Here is an 18,425-nt window from a genome sequence, read left to right as displayed (position 1 = left end):
ACTCTAAATTATATGGTGAGTAAAATAATGTATACATCAAGTTAGATAGTAGTTTTCATCAAATTTCAGCTGATTGCATTACTTTCTATTTTATGTATTTTTAGTTAAGGATATGCACATAAGTAAGGGTGAGCTGGAACTGTATAGATATTGTATGCACACTGTCAGAGACATGGAATACACAAATGCAAGCTGAATTCAGGAACCTACCTCACATTTAGAGTGGAACAGCCAATATCTTTGTTTAGTTCTGTAAACGCAACTGTCCCATTGTGTTCAAAAGGTGATGTTACTGAAAGTAACTCCTGGAATATTGGTAGCACACTGATAAAATTGGTTGCATACTACACTAAATCATATGGTAAGTAAAATAATGTTTACAGCAAGTTAGATAGTAGTTTTCAGCAAATTTGAGCTGAATTAATTACTTTCTATTCTATGTATTTTTTAGTTAAGGATGTGCACATAAGTAAGGGAACTGTATAGATATTGCATGCACACTGTCAGAACCATGGAATACTCAAAGGCAAGCTGAATTCAGGAACCTACCCCACAATATTTAGAGTGGAAGAGCCAATATCTTTGTTTAGTTCTGTAAACGCTAATGTTCCATTGCGTACAAAAGGTGAGCTACTGAAAGTAACTCCTGGAATATTGGTAGCACACTGATAAAATTGGTTGCATACTACACTAAATCATATGGTAAGTAAAATAATGTTTACATCAAGTTAGCTCATAGTAGTTTTCAGCAAAATTCAAATCTACTATTGAGCTGAATGCATATTCTATGCATTTTGAGATATGGATGTGTACATAACCAGTCAGGGTGAGATGGAACTGTATAGATATTGCATTTCTTCTACTCAGAGCCGTGGAATACTCAAATGCAAGCTGAATTCAGGAACCTACCTCATAATATTTAGAGTGGCACAACCAATATCTTTAGTTCTGTAAACGCAAATGTTCCATTGTGTACAAACGGTAATGAAACTGAAAGTCAGCTCTCGGTCATTGGTAGCACTGATAAAATTGGTTGCATACTACACTAAATCATATGGTAAGTAAAATAATGTTTACAGCAAGTTAGATAGTAGTTTTCTGCAAATTTCAGCTGAATGCATTACTTTCTATTCTATGTATTTTTTAGTTAAGGATGTGCACATAAGTAAGGGAACTGTATAGATATTGCATGCACACTGTCAGAGCCATGGAATACTCAAAGGCAAGCTGAATTCAGGAACCTACCCCACAATATTTAGAGTGGGACAGCCAATATCTTTGTTTAGTTCTGTAAACGCTAATGTTCCATTGCGTACAAAACGTGAGCTACTGAAAGTAACTCCTGGAATATTGGTAGCACACTGATAAAATTGGTTGCATACTGCACTAAATCATATGGTAAGTAAAATAATGTTTACATCAAGTTAGCTCATAGTAGTTTTCAGCAAAATTCAAATATACACTACTGAGCTGAAAGCATCTTTTTTTTACTATGCATTTTGAGTTAAGGATGTGTACATAACTACTCAGGATCAGCTGGAACAGTATAGATATTGCATGTTTTCTACTCAGAGCAATGGAATTGTCAAAGGCAAGCTGAATTCAGAAACCTATCTCACAACGTTTAGAGTGGAACAGCCGGTATATTTGTTTATTTCTGTAAACGCTAATGTTCCATTGTGTACAAAAAGTGATGTTACTGGAAGTAACTTGTCCAACATTGGTAGCACACATAAAATTAGTTGCATACTACTCTAAATTATATGGTGAGTAAAATAATGTATACATCAAGTTAGATAGTAGTTTTCAGCAAATTTGAGCTGAATTAATTACTTTCTATTCTATGTATTTTTTAGTTAAGGATGTGCACATAAGTAAGGGAACTGTATAGATATTGCATGCACACTGTCAGAGCCATGGAATACTCAAAGGCAAGCTGAATTCAGGAACCTACCCCACAATATTTAGAGTGGAACAGCCAATATCTTTGTTTAGTTCTGTAAACGCTAATGTTCCATTGCGTACAAAAGGTGAGCTACTGAAAGTAACTCCTGGAATATTGGTAGCACACTGATAAAATTGGTTGCATACTACACTAAATCATATGGTAAGTAAAATAATGTTTACATCAAGTTAGCTCATAGTAGTTTTCAGCAAAATTCAAATCTACTATTGAGCTGAATGCATATTCTATGCATTTTGAGATATGGATGTGTACATAACCAGTCAGGGTGAGATGGAACTGTATAGATATTGCATTTCTTCTACTCAGAGCCGTGGAATACTCAAATGCAAGCTGAATTCAGGAACCTACCTCATAATATTTAGAGTGGCACAACCAATATCTTTAGTTCTGTAAACGCAAATGTACCATTGTGTACAAACGGTAATGAAACTGAAAGTCAGCTCTCGGTCATTGGTAGCACTGATAAAATTGGTTGCATACTACACTAAATCATATGGTAAGTAAAATAATGTTTACAGCAAGTTAGATAGTAGTTTTCTGCAAATTTCAGCTGAATGCATTACTTTCTATTCTATGTATTTTTAGTTAAGGATATGCACATAAGTAAGGGTGAGCTGGAACTGTATAGATATTGTATGCACACTGTCAGAGACGTGGAATTCTCAAATGCAAGCTGAATTCAGGAACCTACCCCACAACATTTAGAGTGGAATAGCCAATATCTTTGTTTAGTTCTGTAAACGCTAATGTTCCATTGCGTACAAAAGGTGAGCTACTGAAAGTAACTCCTGGAATATTGGTAGCACACTGATAAAATTGGTTGCATACTACACTAAATCATATGGTAAGTAAAATAATGTTTACATCAAGTTAGCTCATAGTAGTTTTCAGCAAAATTCAAATCTACTATTGAGCTGAATGCATATTCTATGCATTTTGAGATATGGATGTGTACATAACCAGTCAGGGTGAGATGGAACTGTATAGATATTGCATTTCTTCTACTCAGAGCCGTGGAATACTCAAATGCAAGCTGAATTCAGGAACCTACTCCAAAACATTTAGAGTGGAACAGCCGGTATATTTGTTTATTTCTGTAAACGCTAATGTTCCATTGTGTACAAAAAGTGATGTTACTGGAAGTAACTTGTCCAACATTGGTAGCACACATAAAATTAGTTGCATACTACTCTAAATTATATGGTGAGTAAAATAATGTATACATCAAGTTAGATAGTAGTTTTCATCAAATTTCAGCTGAATGCATTACTTTCTATTTTATGTATTTTTAGTTAAGGATATGCACATAAGTAAGGGTGAGCTGGAACTGTATAGATATTGTATGCACACTGTCAGAGACATGGAATACACAAATGCAAGCTGAATTCAGGAACCTACCTCACATTTAGAGTGGAACAGCCAATATCTTTGTTTAGTTCTGTAAACGCAACTGTCCCATTGTGTTCAAAAGGTGATGTTACTGAAAGTAACTCCTGGAATATTGGTAGCACACTGATAAAATTGGTTGCATACTACACTAAATCATATGGTAAGTAAAATAATGTTTACAGCAAGTTAGATAGTAGTTTTCAGCAAATTTGAGCTGAATTAATTACTTTCTATTCTATGTATTTTTTAGTTAAGGATGTGCACATAAGTAAGGGAACTGTATAGATATTGCATGCACACTGTCAGAACCATGGAATACTCAAATGCAAGCTGAATTCAGGAACCTACCTCATAATATTTAGAGTGGCACAACCAATATCTTTAGTTCTGTAAACGCAAATGTACCATTGTGTACAAACGGTAATGAAACTGAAAGTCAGCTCTCGGTCATTGGTAGCACTGATAAAATTGGTTGCATACTACACTAAATCATATGGTAAGTAAAATAATGTTTACAGCAAGTTAGATAGTAGTTTTCTGCAAATTTCAGCTGAATGCATTACTTTCTATTCTATGTATTTTTAGTTAAGGATATGCACATAAGTAAGGGTGAGCTGGAACTGTATAGATATTGTATGCACACTGTCAGAGACGTGGAATTCTCAAATGCAAGCTGAATTCAGGAACCTACCCCACAACATTTAGAGTGGAATAGCCAATATCTTTGTTTAGTTCTGTAAACGCTAATGTTCCATTGCGTACAAACGGTGAGCTACTGAAAGTAACTCCTGGAATATTGGTAGCACACTGATAAAATTGGTTGCATACTACACTAAATCATATGGTAAGTAAAATAATGTTTACATCAAGTTAGCTCATAGTAGTTTTCAGCAAAATTCAAATCTACTATTGAGCTGAATGCATATTCTATGCATTTTGAGATATGGATGTGTACATAACCAGTCAGGGTGAGATGGAACTGTATAGATATTGCATTTCTTCTACTCAGAGCCGTGGAATACTCAAATGCAAGCTGAATTCAGGAACCTACTCCAAAACATTTAGAGTGGAACAGCCGGTATATTTGTTTATTTCTGTAAACGCTAATGTTCCATTGTGTACAAAAAGTGATGTTACTGGAAGTAACTTGTCCAACATTGGTAGCACACATAAAATTAGTTGCATACTACTCTAAATTATATGGTGAGTAAAATAATGTATACATCAAGTTAGATAGTAGTTTTCATCAAATTTCAGCTGAATGCATTACTTTCTATTTTATGTATTTTTAGTTAAGGATATGCACATAAGTAAGGGTGAGCTGGAACTGTATAGATATTGTATGCACACTGTCAGAGACATGGAATACACAAATGCAAGCTGAATTCAGGAACCTACCTCACATTTAGAGTGGAACAGCCAATATCTTTGTTTAGTTCTGTAAACGCAACTGTCCCATTGTGTTCAAAAGGTGATGTTACTGAAAGTAACTCCTGGAATATTGGTAGCACACTGATAAAATTGGTTGCATACTACACTAAATCATATGGTAAGTAAAATAATGTTTACAGCAAGTTAGATAGTAGTTTTCAGCAAATTTGAGCTGAATTAATTACTTTCTATTCTATGTATTTTTTAGTTAAGGATGTGCACATAAGTAAGGGAACTGTATAGATATTGCATGCACACTGTCAGAACCATGGAATACTCAAAGGCAAGCTGAATTCAGGAACCTACCCCACAATATTTAGAGTGGAAGAGCCAATATCTTTGTTTAGTTCTGTAAACGCTAATGTTCCATTGCGTACAAAAGGTGAGCTACTGAAAGTAACTCCTGGAATATTGGTAGCACACTGATAAAATTGGTTGCATACTACACTAAATCATATGGTAAGTAAAATAATGTTTACATCAAGTTAGCTCATAGTAGTTTTCAGCAAAATTCAAATCTACTATTGAGCTGAATGCATATTCTATGCATTTTGAGATATGGATGTGTACATAACCAGTCAGGGTGAGATGGAACTGTATAGATATTGCATTTCTTCTACTCAGAGCCGTGGAATACTCAAATGCAAGCTGAATTCAGGAACCTACCTCATAATATTTAGAGTGGCACAACCAATATCTTTAGTTCTGTAAACGCAAATGTTCCATTGTGTACAAACGGTAATGAAACTGAAAGTCAGCTCTCGGTCATTGGTAGCACTGATAAAATTGGTTGCATACTACACTAAATCATATGGTAAGTAAAATAATGTTTACAGCAAGTTAGATAGTAGTTTTCCGCAAATTTCAGCTGAATGCATTACTTTCTATTCTATGTATTTTTTAGTTAAGGATGTGCACATAAGTAAGGGAACTGTATAGATATTGCATGCACACTGTCAGAGACGTGGAATTCTCAAATGCAAGCTGAATTCAGGAACCTACCCCACAACATTTAGAGTGGAACAGCCAATATCTTTGTTTAGGTCTGTAAACGATAATGTTCCATTGCGTACAAAAGGTGAGCTACTGAAAGTAACTCCTGGAATATTGGTAGCACACTGATAAAATTGGTTGCATACTGCACTAAATCATATGGTAAGTAAAATAATGTTTACATCAAGTTAGCTCATAGTAGTTTTCAGCAAAATTCAAATATACACTACTGAGCTGAAAGCATCTTTTTTTTACTATGCATTTTGAGTTAAGGATGTGTACATAACTACTCAGGATCAGCTGGAACAGTATAGATATTGCATGTTTTCTACTCAGAGCAATGGAATTGTCAAAGGCAAGCTGAATTCAGAAACCTATCTCACAACGTTTAGAGTGGAACAGCCGGTATATTTGTTTATTTCTGTAAACGCTAATGTTCCATTGTGTACAAAAAGTGATGTTACTGGAAGTAACTTGTCCAACATTGGTAGCACACATAAAATTAGTTGCATACTACTCTAAATTATATGGTGAGTAAAATAATGTATACATCAAGTTAGATAGTAGTTTTCAGCAAATTTGAGCTGAATTAATTACTTTCTATTCTATGTATTTTTTAGTTAAGGATGTGCACATAAGTAAGGGAACTGTATAGATATTGCATGCACACTGTCAGAGCCATGGAATACTCAAAGGCAAGCTGAATTCAGGAACCTACCCCACAATATTTAGAGTGGAACAGCCAATATCTTTGTTTAGTTCTGTAAACGCTAATGTTCCATTGCGTACAAAAGGTGAGCTACTGAAAGTAACTCCTGGAATATTGGTAGCACACTGATAAAATTGGTTGCATACTACACTAAATCATATGGTAAGTAAAATAATGTTTACATCAAGTTAGCTCATAGTAGTTTTCAGCAAAATTCAAATCTACTATTGAGCTGAATGCATATTCTATGCATTTTGAGATATGGATGTGTACATAACCAGTCAGGGTGAGATGGAACTGTATAGATATTGCATTTCTTCTACTCAGAGCCGTGGAATACTCAAATGCATGCTGAATTCAGGAACCTACCTCATAATATTTAGAGTGGGATAGCCAATATCTTTGTTTAGTTCTGTAAACGCTAATGTTCCATTGCGTACAAAAGGTGAGCTACTGAAAGTAACTCCTGGAATATTGGTAGCACACTGATAAAATTGGTTGCATACTACACTAAATCATATGGTAAGTAAAATAATGTTTACATCAAGTTAGCTCATAGTAGTTTTCAGCAAAATTCAAATCTACTATTGAGCTGAATGCATATTCTATGCATTTTGAGATATGGATGTGTACATAACCAGTCAGGGTGAGATGGAACTGTATAGATATTGCATTTCTTCTACTCAGAGCCGTGGAATACTCAAATGCAAGCTGAATTCAGGAACCTACTCCACAACATTTAGAGTGGAACAGCCAATATCTTTGTTTAGTTCTGTAAACGCTAATGTTCCACTGCGTACAAAAGGTGAGCTACTGAAAGTAACTCCTGGAATATTGGTAGCACACTGATAAAATTGGTTGCATACTGCACTAAATCATATGGTAAGTAAAATAATGTTTACATCAAGTTAGCTCATAGTAGTTTTCAGCAAAATTCAAATATACACTACTGAGCTGAAAGCATCTTTTTTTTACTATGCATTTTGAGTTAAGGATGTGTACATAACTACTCAGGATCAGCTGGAACAGTATAGATATTGCATGTTTTCTACTCAGAGCAATGGAATTGTCAAAGGCAAGCTGAATTCAGAAACCTATCTCACAACGTTTAGAGTGGAACAGCCGGTATATTTGTTTATTTCTGTAAACGCTAATGTTCCATTGTGTACAAAAAGTGATGTTACTGGAAGTAACTTGTCCAACATTGGTAGCACACATAAAATTAGTTGCATACTACTCTAAATTATATGGTGAGTAAAATAATGGATACATCAAGTTAGATAGTAGTTTTCATCAAATTTCAGCTGAATGCATTACTTTCTATTTTATGTATTTTTAGTTAAGGATATGCACATAAGTAAGGGTGAGCTGGAACTGTATAGATATTGTATGCACACTGTCAGAGACATGGAATACACAAATGCAAGCTGAATTCAGGAACCTACCTCACATTTAGAGTGGAACAGCCAATATCTTTGTTTAGTTCTGTAAACGCAACTGTCCCATTGTGTTCAAAAGGTGATGTTACTGAAAGTAACTCCTGGAATATTGGTAGCACACTGATAAAATTGGTTGCATACTACACTAAATCATATGGTAAGTAAAATAATGTTTACAGCAAGTTAGATAGTAGTTTTCTGCAAATTTCAGCTGAATGCATTACTTTCTATTCTATGTATTTTTAGTTAAGGATATGCACATAAGTAAGGGTGAGCTGGAACTGTTTAGATATTGTATGCACACTGTCAGAGACGTGGAATTCTCAAATGCAAGCTGAATTCAGGAACCTACCCCACAATATTTAGAGTGGAATAGCCAATATCTTTGTTTAGTTCTGTAAACGCTAATGTTCCATTGCGTACAAAAGGTGAGCTACTGAAAGTAACTCCTGGAATATTGGTAGCACACTGATAAAATTGGTTGCATACTACACTAAATCATATGGTAAGTAAAATAATGTTTACATCAAGTTAGCTCATAGTAGTTTTCAGCAAAATTCAAATCTACTATTGAGCTGAATGCATCTTTTTTTTACTATGCATTTTGAGTTAAGGATGTGTACATAACTACTCAGGATCAGCTGGAACAGTATAGATATTGCATGTTTTCTACTCAGAGCAATGGAATTGTCAAAGGCAAGCTGAATTCAGAAACCTATCTCACAACGTTTAGAGTGGAACAGCCGGTATATTTGTTTATTTCTGTAAACGCTAATGTTCCATTGTGTACAAAAAGTGATGTTACTGGAAGTAACTTGTCCAACATTGGTAGCACACATAAAATTAGTTGCATACTACTCTAAATTATATGGTGAGTAAAATAATGTATACATCAAGTTAGATAGTAGTTTTCAGCAAATTTGAGCTGAATTAATTACTTTCTATTCTATGTATTTTTTAGTTAAGGATGTGCACATAAGTAAGGGAACTGTATAGATATTGCATGCACACTGTCAGAGCCATGGAATACTCAAAGGCAAGCTGAATTCAGGAACCTACCCCACAATATTTAGAGTGGAATAGCCAATATCTTTGTTTAGTTCTGTAAACGCTAATGTTCCATTGCGTACAAAAGGTGAGCTACTGAAAGTAACTCCTGGAATATTGGTAGCACACTGATAAAATTGGTTGCATACTACACTAAATCATATGGTAAGTAAAATAATGTTTACATCAAGTTAGCTCATAGTAGTTTTCAGCAAAATTCAAATCTACTATTGAGCTGAATGCATATTCTATGCATTTTGAGATATGGATGTGTACATAACCAGTCAGGGTGAGATGGAACTGTATAGATATTGCATTTCTTCTACTCAGAGCCGTGGAATACTCAAATGCATGCTGAATTCAGGAACCTACCTCATAATATTTAGAGTGGGATAGCCAATATCTTTGTTTAGTTCTGTAAACGCTAATGTTCCATTGCGTACAAAAGGTGAGCTACTGAAAGTAACTCCTGGAATATTGGTAGCACACTGATAAAATTGGTTGCATACTACACTAAATCATATGGTAAGTAAAATAATGTTTACATCAAGTTAGCTCATAGTAGTTTTCAGCAAAATTCAAATCTACTATTGAGCTGAATGCATATTCTATGCATTTTGAGATATGGATGTGTACATAACCAGTCAGGGTGAGATGGAACTGTATAGATATTGCATTTCTTCTACTCAGAGCCGTGGAATACTCAAATGCAAGCTGAATTCAGGAACCTACTCCACAACATTTAGAGTGGAACAGCCAATATCTTTGTTTAGTTCTGTAAACGCTAATGTTCCACTGCGTACAAAAGGTGAGCTACTGAAAGTAACTCCTGGAATATTGGTAGCACACTGATAAAATTGGTTGCATACTGCACTAAATCATATGGTAAGTAAAATAATGTTTACATCAAGTTAGCTCATAGTAGTTTTCAGCAAAATTCAAATATACACTACTGAGCTGAAAGCATCTTTTTTTTACTATGCATTTTGAGTTAAGGATGTGTACATAACTACTCAGGATCAGCTGGAACAGTATAGATATTGCATGTTTTCTACTCAGAGCAATGGAATTGTCAAAGGCAAGCTGAATTCAGAAACCTATCTCACAACGTTTAGAGTGGAACAGCCGGTATATTTGTTTATTTCTGTAAACGCTAATGTTCCATTGTGTACAAAAAGTGATGTTACTGGAAGTAACTTGTCCAACATTGGTAGCACACATAAAATTAGTTGCATACTACTCTAAATTATATGGTGAGTAAAATAATGGATACATCAAGTTAGATAGTAGTTTTCATCAAATTTCAGCTGAATGCATTACTTTCTATTTTATGTATTTTTAGTTAAGGATATGCACATAAGTAAGGGTGAGCTGGAACTGTATAGATATTGTATGCACACTGTCAGAGACATGGAATACACAAATGCAAGCTGAATTCAGGAACCTACCTCACATTTAGAGTGGAACAGCCAATATCTTTGTTTAGTTCTGTAAACGCAACTGTCCCATTGTGTTCAAAAGGTGATGTTACTGAAAGTAACTCCTGGAATATTGGTAGCACACTGATAAAATTGGTTGCATACTACACTAAATCATATGGTAAGTAAAATAATGTTTACAGCAAGTTAGATAGTAGTTTTCTGCAAATTTCAGCTGAATGCATTACTTTCTATTCTATGTATTTTTAGTTAAGGATATGCACATAAGTAAGGGTGAGCTGGAACTGTTTAGATATTGTATGCACACTGTCAGAGACGTGGAATTCTCAAATGCAAGCTGAATTCAGGAACCTACCCCACAATATTTAGAGTGGAATAGCCAATATCTTTGTTTAGTTCTGTAAACGCTAATGTTCCATTGCGTACAAAAGGTGAGCTACTGAAAGTAACTCCTGGAATATTGGTAGCACACTGATAAAATTGGTTGCATACTACACTAAATCATATGGTAAGTAAAATAATGTTTACATCAAGTTAGCTCATAGTAGTTTTCAGCAAAATTCAAATCTACTATTGAGCTGAATGCATCTTTTTTTTACTATGCATTTTGAGTTAAGGATGTGTACATAACTACTCAGGATCAGCTGGAACAGTATAGATATTGCATGTTTTCTACTCAGAGCAATGGAATTGTCAAAGGCAAGCTGAATTCAGAAACCTATCTCACAACGTTTAGAGTGGAACAGCCGGTATATTTGTTTATTTCTGTAAACGCTAATGTTCCATTGTGTACAAAAAGTGATGTTACTGGAAGTAACTTGTCCAACATTGGTAGCACACATAAAATTAGTTGCATACTACTCTAAATTATATGGTGAGTAAAATAATGTATACATCAAGTTAGATAGTAGTTTTCAGCAAATTTGAGCTGAATTAATTACTTTCTATTCTATGTATTTTTTAGTTAAGGATGTGCACATAAGTAAGGGAACTGTATAGATATTGCATGCACACTGTCAGAGCCATGGAATACTCAAAGGCAAGCTGAATTCAGGAACCTACCCCACAATATTTAGAGTGGAATAGCCAATATCTTTGTTTAGTTCTGTAAACGCTAATGTTCCATTGCGTACAAAAGGTGAGCTACTGAAAGTAACTCCTGGAATATTGGTAGCACACTGATAAAATTGGTTGCATACTACACTAAATCATATGGTAAGTAAAATAATGTTTACATCAAGTTAGCTCATAGTAGTTTTCAGCAAAATTCAAATCTACTATTGAGCTGAATGCATATTCTATGCATTTTGAGATATGGATGTGTACATAACCAGTCAGGGTGAGATGGAACTGTATAGATATTGCATTTCTTCTACTCAGAGCCGTGGAATACTCAAATGCATGCTGAATTCAGGAACCTACCTCATAATATTTAGAGTGGGATAGCCAATATCTTTGTTTAGTTCTGTAAACGCTAATGTTCCATTGCGTACAAAAGGTGAGCTACTGAAAGTAACTCCTGGAATATTGGTAGCACACTGATAAAATTGGTTGCATACTACACTAAATCATATGGTAAGTAAAATAATGTTTACATCAAGTTAGCTCATAGTAGTTTTCAGCAAAATTCAAATCTACTATTGAGCTGAATGCATATTCTATGCATTTTGAGATATGGATGTGTACATAACCAGTCAGGGTGAGATGGAACTGTATAGATATTGCATTTCTTCTACTCAGAGCCGTGGAATACTCAAATGCAAGCTGAATTCAGGAACCTACTCCACAACATTTAGAGTGGAACAGCCAATATCTTTGTTTAGTTCTGTAAACGCTAATGTTCCACTGCGTACAAAAGGTGAGCTACTGAAAGTAACTCCTGGAATATTGGTAGCACACTGATAAAATTGGTTGCATACTGCACTAAATCATATGGTAAGTAAAATAATGTTTACATCAAGTTAGCTCATAGTAGTTTTCAGCAAAATTCAAATATACACTACTGAGCTGAAAGCATCTTTTTTTTACTATGCATTTTGAGTTAAGGATGTGTACATAACTACTCAGGATCAGCTGGAACAGTATAGATATTGCATGTTTTCTACTCAGAGCAATGGAATTGTCAAAGGCAAGCTGAATTCAGAAACCTATCTCACAACGTTTAGAGTGGAACAGCCGGTATATTTGTTTATTTCTGTAAACGCTAATGTTCCATTGTGTACAAAAAGTGATGTTACTGGAAGTAACTTGTCCAACATTGGTAGCACACATAAAATTAGTTGCATACTACTCTAAATTATATGGTGAGTAAAATAATGGATACATCAAGTTAGATAGTAGTTTTCATCAAATTTCAGCTGAATGCATTACTTTCTATTTTATGTATTTTTAGTTAAGGATATGCACATAAGTAAGGGTGAGCTGGAACTGTATAGATATTGTATGCACACTGTCAGAGACATGGAATACACAAATGCAAGCTGAATTCAGGAACCTACCTCACATTTAGAGTGGAACAGCCAATATCTTTGTTTAGTTCTGTAAACGCAACTGTCCCATTGTGTTCAAAAGGTGATGTTACTGAAAGTAACTCCTGGAATATTGGTAGCACACTGATAAAATTGGTTGCATACTACACTAAATCATATGGTAAGTAAAATAATGTTTACAGCAAGTTAGATAGTAGTTTTCTGCAAATTTCAGCTGAATGCATTACTTTCTATTCTATGTATTTTTAGTTAAGGATATGCACATAAGTAAGGGTGAGCTGGAACTGTTTAGATATTGTATGCACACTGTCAGAGACGTGGAATTCTCAAATGCAAGCTGAATTCAGGAACCTACCCCACAATATTTAGAGTGGAATAGCCAATATCTTTGTTTAGTTCTGTAAACGCTAATGTTCCATTGCGTACAAAAGGTGAGCTACTGAAAGTAACTCCTGGAATATTGGTAGCACACTGATAAAATTGGTTGCATACTACACTAAATCATATGGTAAGTAAAATAATGTTTACATCAAGTTAGCTCATAGTAGTTTTCAGCAAAATTCAAATCTACTATTGAGCTGAATGCATCTTTTTTTTACTATGCATTTTGAGTTAAGGATGTGTACATAACTACTCAGGATCAGCTGGAACAGTATAGATATTGCATGTTTTCTACTCAGAGCAATGGAATTGTCAAAGGCAAGCTGAATTCAGAAACCTATCTCACAACGTTTAGAGTGGAACAGCCGGTATATTTGTTTATTTCTGTAAACGCTAATGTTCCATTGTGTACAAAAAGTGATGTTACTGGAAGTAACTTGTCCAACATTGGTAGCACACATAAAATTAGTTGCATACTACTCTAAATTATATGGTGAGTAAAATAATGTATACATCAAGTTAGATAGTAGTTTTCAGCAAATTTGAGCTGAATTAATTACTTTCTATTCTATGTATTTTTTAGTTAAGGATGTGCACATAAGTAAGGGAACTGTATAGATATTGCATGCACACTGTCAGAGCCATGGAATACTCAAAGGCAAGCTGAATTCAGGAACCTACCCCACAATATTTAGAGTGGAATAGCCAATATCTTTGTTTAGTTCTGTAAACGCTAATGTTCCATTGCGTACAAAAGGTGAGCTACTGAAAGTAACTCCTGGAATATTGGTAGCACACTGATAAAATTGGTTGCATACTACACTAAATCATATGGTAAGTAAAATAATGTTTACATCAAGTTAGCTCATAGTAGTTTTCAGCAAAATTCAAATCTACTATTGAGCTGAATGCATATTCTATGCATTTTGAGATATGGATGTGTACATAACCAGTCAGGGTGAGATGGAACTGTATAGATATTGCATTTCTTCTACTCAGAGCCGTGGAATACTCAAATGCAAGCTGAATTCAGGAACCTACTCCACAACATTTAGAGTGGAACAGCCAATATCTTTGTTTAGTTCTGTAAACGCTAATGTTCCACTGCGTACAAAAGGTGAGCTACTGAAAGTAACTCCTGGAATATTGGTAGCACACTGATAAAATTGGTTGCATACTGCACTAAATCATATGGTAAGTAAAATAATGTTTACATCAAGTTAGCTCATAGTAGTTTTCAGCAAAATTCAAATATACACTACTGAGCTGAAAGCATCTTTTTTTTACTATGCATTTTGAGTTAAGGATGTGTACATAACTACTCAGGATCAGCTGGAACAGTATAGATATTGCATGTTTTCTACTCAGAGCAATGGAATTGTCAAAGGCAAGCTGAATTCAGAAACCTATCTCACAACGTTTAGAGTGGAACAGCCGGTATATTTGTTTATTTCTGTAAACGCTAATGTTCCATTGTGTACAAAAAGTGATGTTACTGGAAGTAACTTGTCCAACATTGGTAGCACACATAAAATTAGTTGCATACTACTCTAAATTATATGGTGAGTAAAATAATGTATACATCAAGTTAGATAGTAGTTTTCAGCAAATTTGAGCTGAATTAATTACTTTCTATTCTATGTATTTTTTAGTTAAGGATGTGCACATAAGTAAGGGAACTGTATAGATATTGCATTTCTTCTACTCAGAGCCATGGAATACTCAAAGGCAAGCTGAATTCAGGAACCTACTCCAAAACATTTAGAGTGGAACAGCCGGTATATTTGTTTATTTCTGTAAACGCTAATGTTCCATTGTGTACAAAAAGTGATGTTACTGGAAGTAACTTGTCCAACATTGGTAGCACACTGATAAAATTGGTTGCATACTACACTAAATCATATGGTAAGTAAAATAATGTTTACAGCAAGTTAGATAGTAGTTTTCTGCAAATTTCAGCTGAATGCATTACTTTCTATTCTATGTATTTTTAGTTAAGGATATGCACATAAGTAAGGGTGAGCTGGAACTGTTTAGATATTGTATGCACACTGTCAGAGACGTGGAATTCTCAAATGCAAGCTGAATTCAGGAACCTACCCCACAACATTTAGAGTGGAATAGCCAATATCTTTGTTTAGTTCTGTAAACGCTAATGTTCCATTGCGTACAAAAGGTGAGCTACTGAAAGTAACTCCTGGAATATTGGTAGCACACTGATAAAATTGGTTGCATACTACACTAAATCATATGGTAAGTAAAATAATGTTTACATCAAGTTAGCTCATAGTAGTTTTCAGCAAAATTCAAATCTACTATTGAGCTGAATGCATATTCTATGCATTTTGAGATATGGATGTGTACATAACCAGTCAGGGTGAGATGGAACTGTATAGATATTGCATTTCTTCTACTCAGAGCCGTGGAATACTCAAATGCAAGCTGAATTCAGGAACCTACTCCAAAACATTTAGAGTGGAACAGCCGGTATATTTGTTTATTTCTGTAAACGCTAATGTTCCATTGTGTACAAAAAGTGATGTTACTGGAAGTAACTTGTCCAACATTGGTAGCACACATAAAATTAGTTGCATACTACTCTAAATTATATGGTGAGTAAAATAATGTATACATCAAGTTAGATAGTAGTTTTCATCAAATTTCAGCTGAATGCATTACTTTCTATTTTATGTATTTTTAGTTAAGGATATGCACATAAGTAAGGGTGAGCTGGAACTGTATAGATATTGTATGCACACTGTCAGAGACATGGAATACACAAATGCAAGCTGAATTCAGGAACCTACCTCACATTTAGAGTGGAACAGCCAATATCTTTGTTTAGTTCTGTAAACGCAACTGTCCCATTGTGTTCAAAAGGTGATGTTACTGAAAGTAACTCCTGGAATATTGGTAGCACACTGATAAAATTGGTTGCATACTACACTAAATCATATGGTAAGTAAAATAATGTTTACAGCAAGTTAGATAGTAGTTTTCAGCAAATTTGAGCTGAATTAATTACTTTCTATTCTATGTATTTTTTAGTTAAGGATGTGCACATAAGTAAGGGAACTGTATAGATATTGCATGCACACTGTCAGAACCATGGAATACTCAAAGGCAAGCTGAATTCAGGAACCTACCCCACAATATTTAGAGTGGAAGAGCCAATATCTTTGTTTAGTTCTGTAAACGCTAATGTTCCATTGCGTACAAAAGGTGAGCTACTGAAAGTAACTCCTGGAATATTGGTAGCACACTGATAAAATTGGTTGCATACTACACTAAATCATATGGTAAGTAAAATAATGTTTACATCAAGTTAGCTCATAGTAGTTTTCAGCAAAATTCAAATCTACTATTGAGCTGAATGCATATTCTATGCATTTTGAGATATGGATGTGTACATAACCAGTCAGGGTGAGATGGAACTGTATAGATATTGCATTTCTTCTACTCAGAGCCGTGGAATACTCAAATGCAAGCTGAATTCAGGAACCTACCTCATAATATTTAGAGTGGCACAACCAATATCTTTAGTTCTGTAAACGCAAATGTTCCATTGTGTACAAACGGTAATGAAACTGAAAGTCAGCTCTCGGTCATTGGTAGCACTGATAAAATTGGTTGCATACTACACTAAATCATATGGTAAGTAAAATAATGTTTACAGCAAGTTAGATAGTAGTTTTCCGCAAATTTCAGCTGAATGCATTACTTTCTATTCTATGTATTTTTTAGTTAAGGATGTGCACATAAGTAAGGGAACTGTATAGATATTGCATGCACACTGTCAGAGACGTGGAATTCTCAAATGCAAGCTGAATTCAGGAACCTACCCCACAACATTTAGAGTGGAACAGCCAATATCTTTGTTTAGGTCTGTAAACGATAATGTTCCATTGCGTACAAAAGGTGAGCTACTGAAAGTAACTCCTGGAATATTGGTAGCACACTGATAAAATTGGTTGCATACTGCACTAAATCATATGGTAAGTAAAATAATGTTTACATCAAGTTAGCTCATAGTAGTTTTCAGCAAAATTCAAATATACACTACTGAGCTGAAAGCATCTTTTTTTTACTATGCATTTTGAGTTAAGGATGTGTACATAACTACTCAGGATCAGCTGGAACAGTATAGATATTGCATGTTTTCTACTCAGAGCAATGGAATTGTCAAAGGCAAGCTGAATTCAGAAACCTATCTCACAACGTTTAGAGTGGAACAGCCGGTATATTTGTTTATTTCTGTAAACGCTAATGTTCCATTGTGTACAAAAAGTGATGTTACTGGAAGTAACTTGTCCAACATTGGTAGCACACATAAAATTAGTTGCATACTACTCTAAATTATATGGTGAGTAAAATAATGTATACATCAAGTTAGATAGTAGTTTTCAGCAAATTTGAGCTGAATTAATTACTTTCTATTCTATGTATTTTTTAGTTAAGTATGTGCACATAAGTAAGGGAACTGTATAGATATTGCATGCACACTGTCAGAGCCATGGAATACTCAAAGGCAAGCTGAATTCAGGAACCTACCCCACAATATTTAGAGTGGAACAGCCAATATCTTTGTTTAGTTCTGTAAACGCTAATGTTCCATTGCGTACAAAAGGTGAGCTACTGAAAGTAACTCCTGGAATATTGGTAGCACACTGATAAAATTGGTTGCATACTACACTAAATCATATGGTAAGTAAAATAATGTTTACATCAAGTTAGCTCATAGTAGTTTTCAGCAAAATTCAAATCTACTATTGAGCTGAATGCATATTCTATGCATTTTGAGATATGGATGTGTACATAACCAGTCAGGGTGAGATGGAACTGTATAGATATTGCATTTCTTCTACTCAGAGCCGTGGAATACTCAAATGCAAGCTGAATTCAGGAACCTACCTCATAATATTTAGAGTGGCACAACCAATATCTTTAGTTCTGTAAACGCAAATGTACCATTGTGTACAAACGGTAATGAAACTGAAAGTCAGCTCTCGGTCATTGGTAGCACTGATAAAATTGGTTGCATACTACACTAAATCATATGGTAAGTAAAATAATGTTTACAGCAAGTTAGATAGTAGTTTTCTGCAAATTTCAGCTGAATGCATTACTTTCTATTCTATGTAT

Source organism: Hemitrygon akajei, chromosome 21 (assembly GCF_048418815.1).
Source record: "Hemitrygon akajei chromosome 21, sHemAka1.3, whole genome shotgun sequence".
In the NCBI taxonomy this organism is placed as follows: Eukaryota; Metazoa; Chordata; class Chondrichthyes; order Myliobatiformes; family Dasyatidae; genus Hemitrygon; species Hemitrygon akajei.
The sequence above is the reverse complement of the archived record's forward strand: the minus strand, read 5'-3'. Positions refer to the sequence as shown.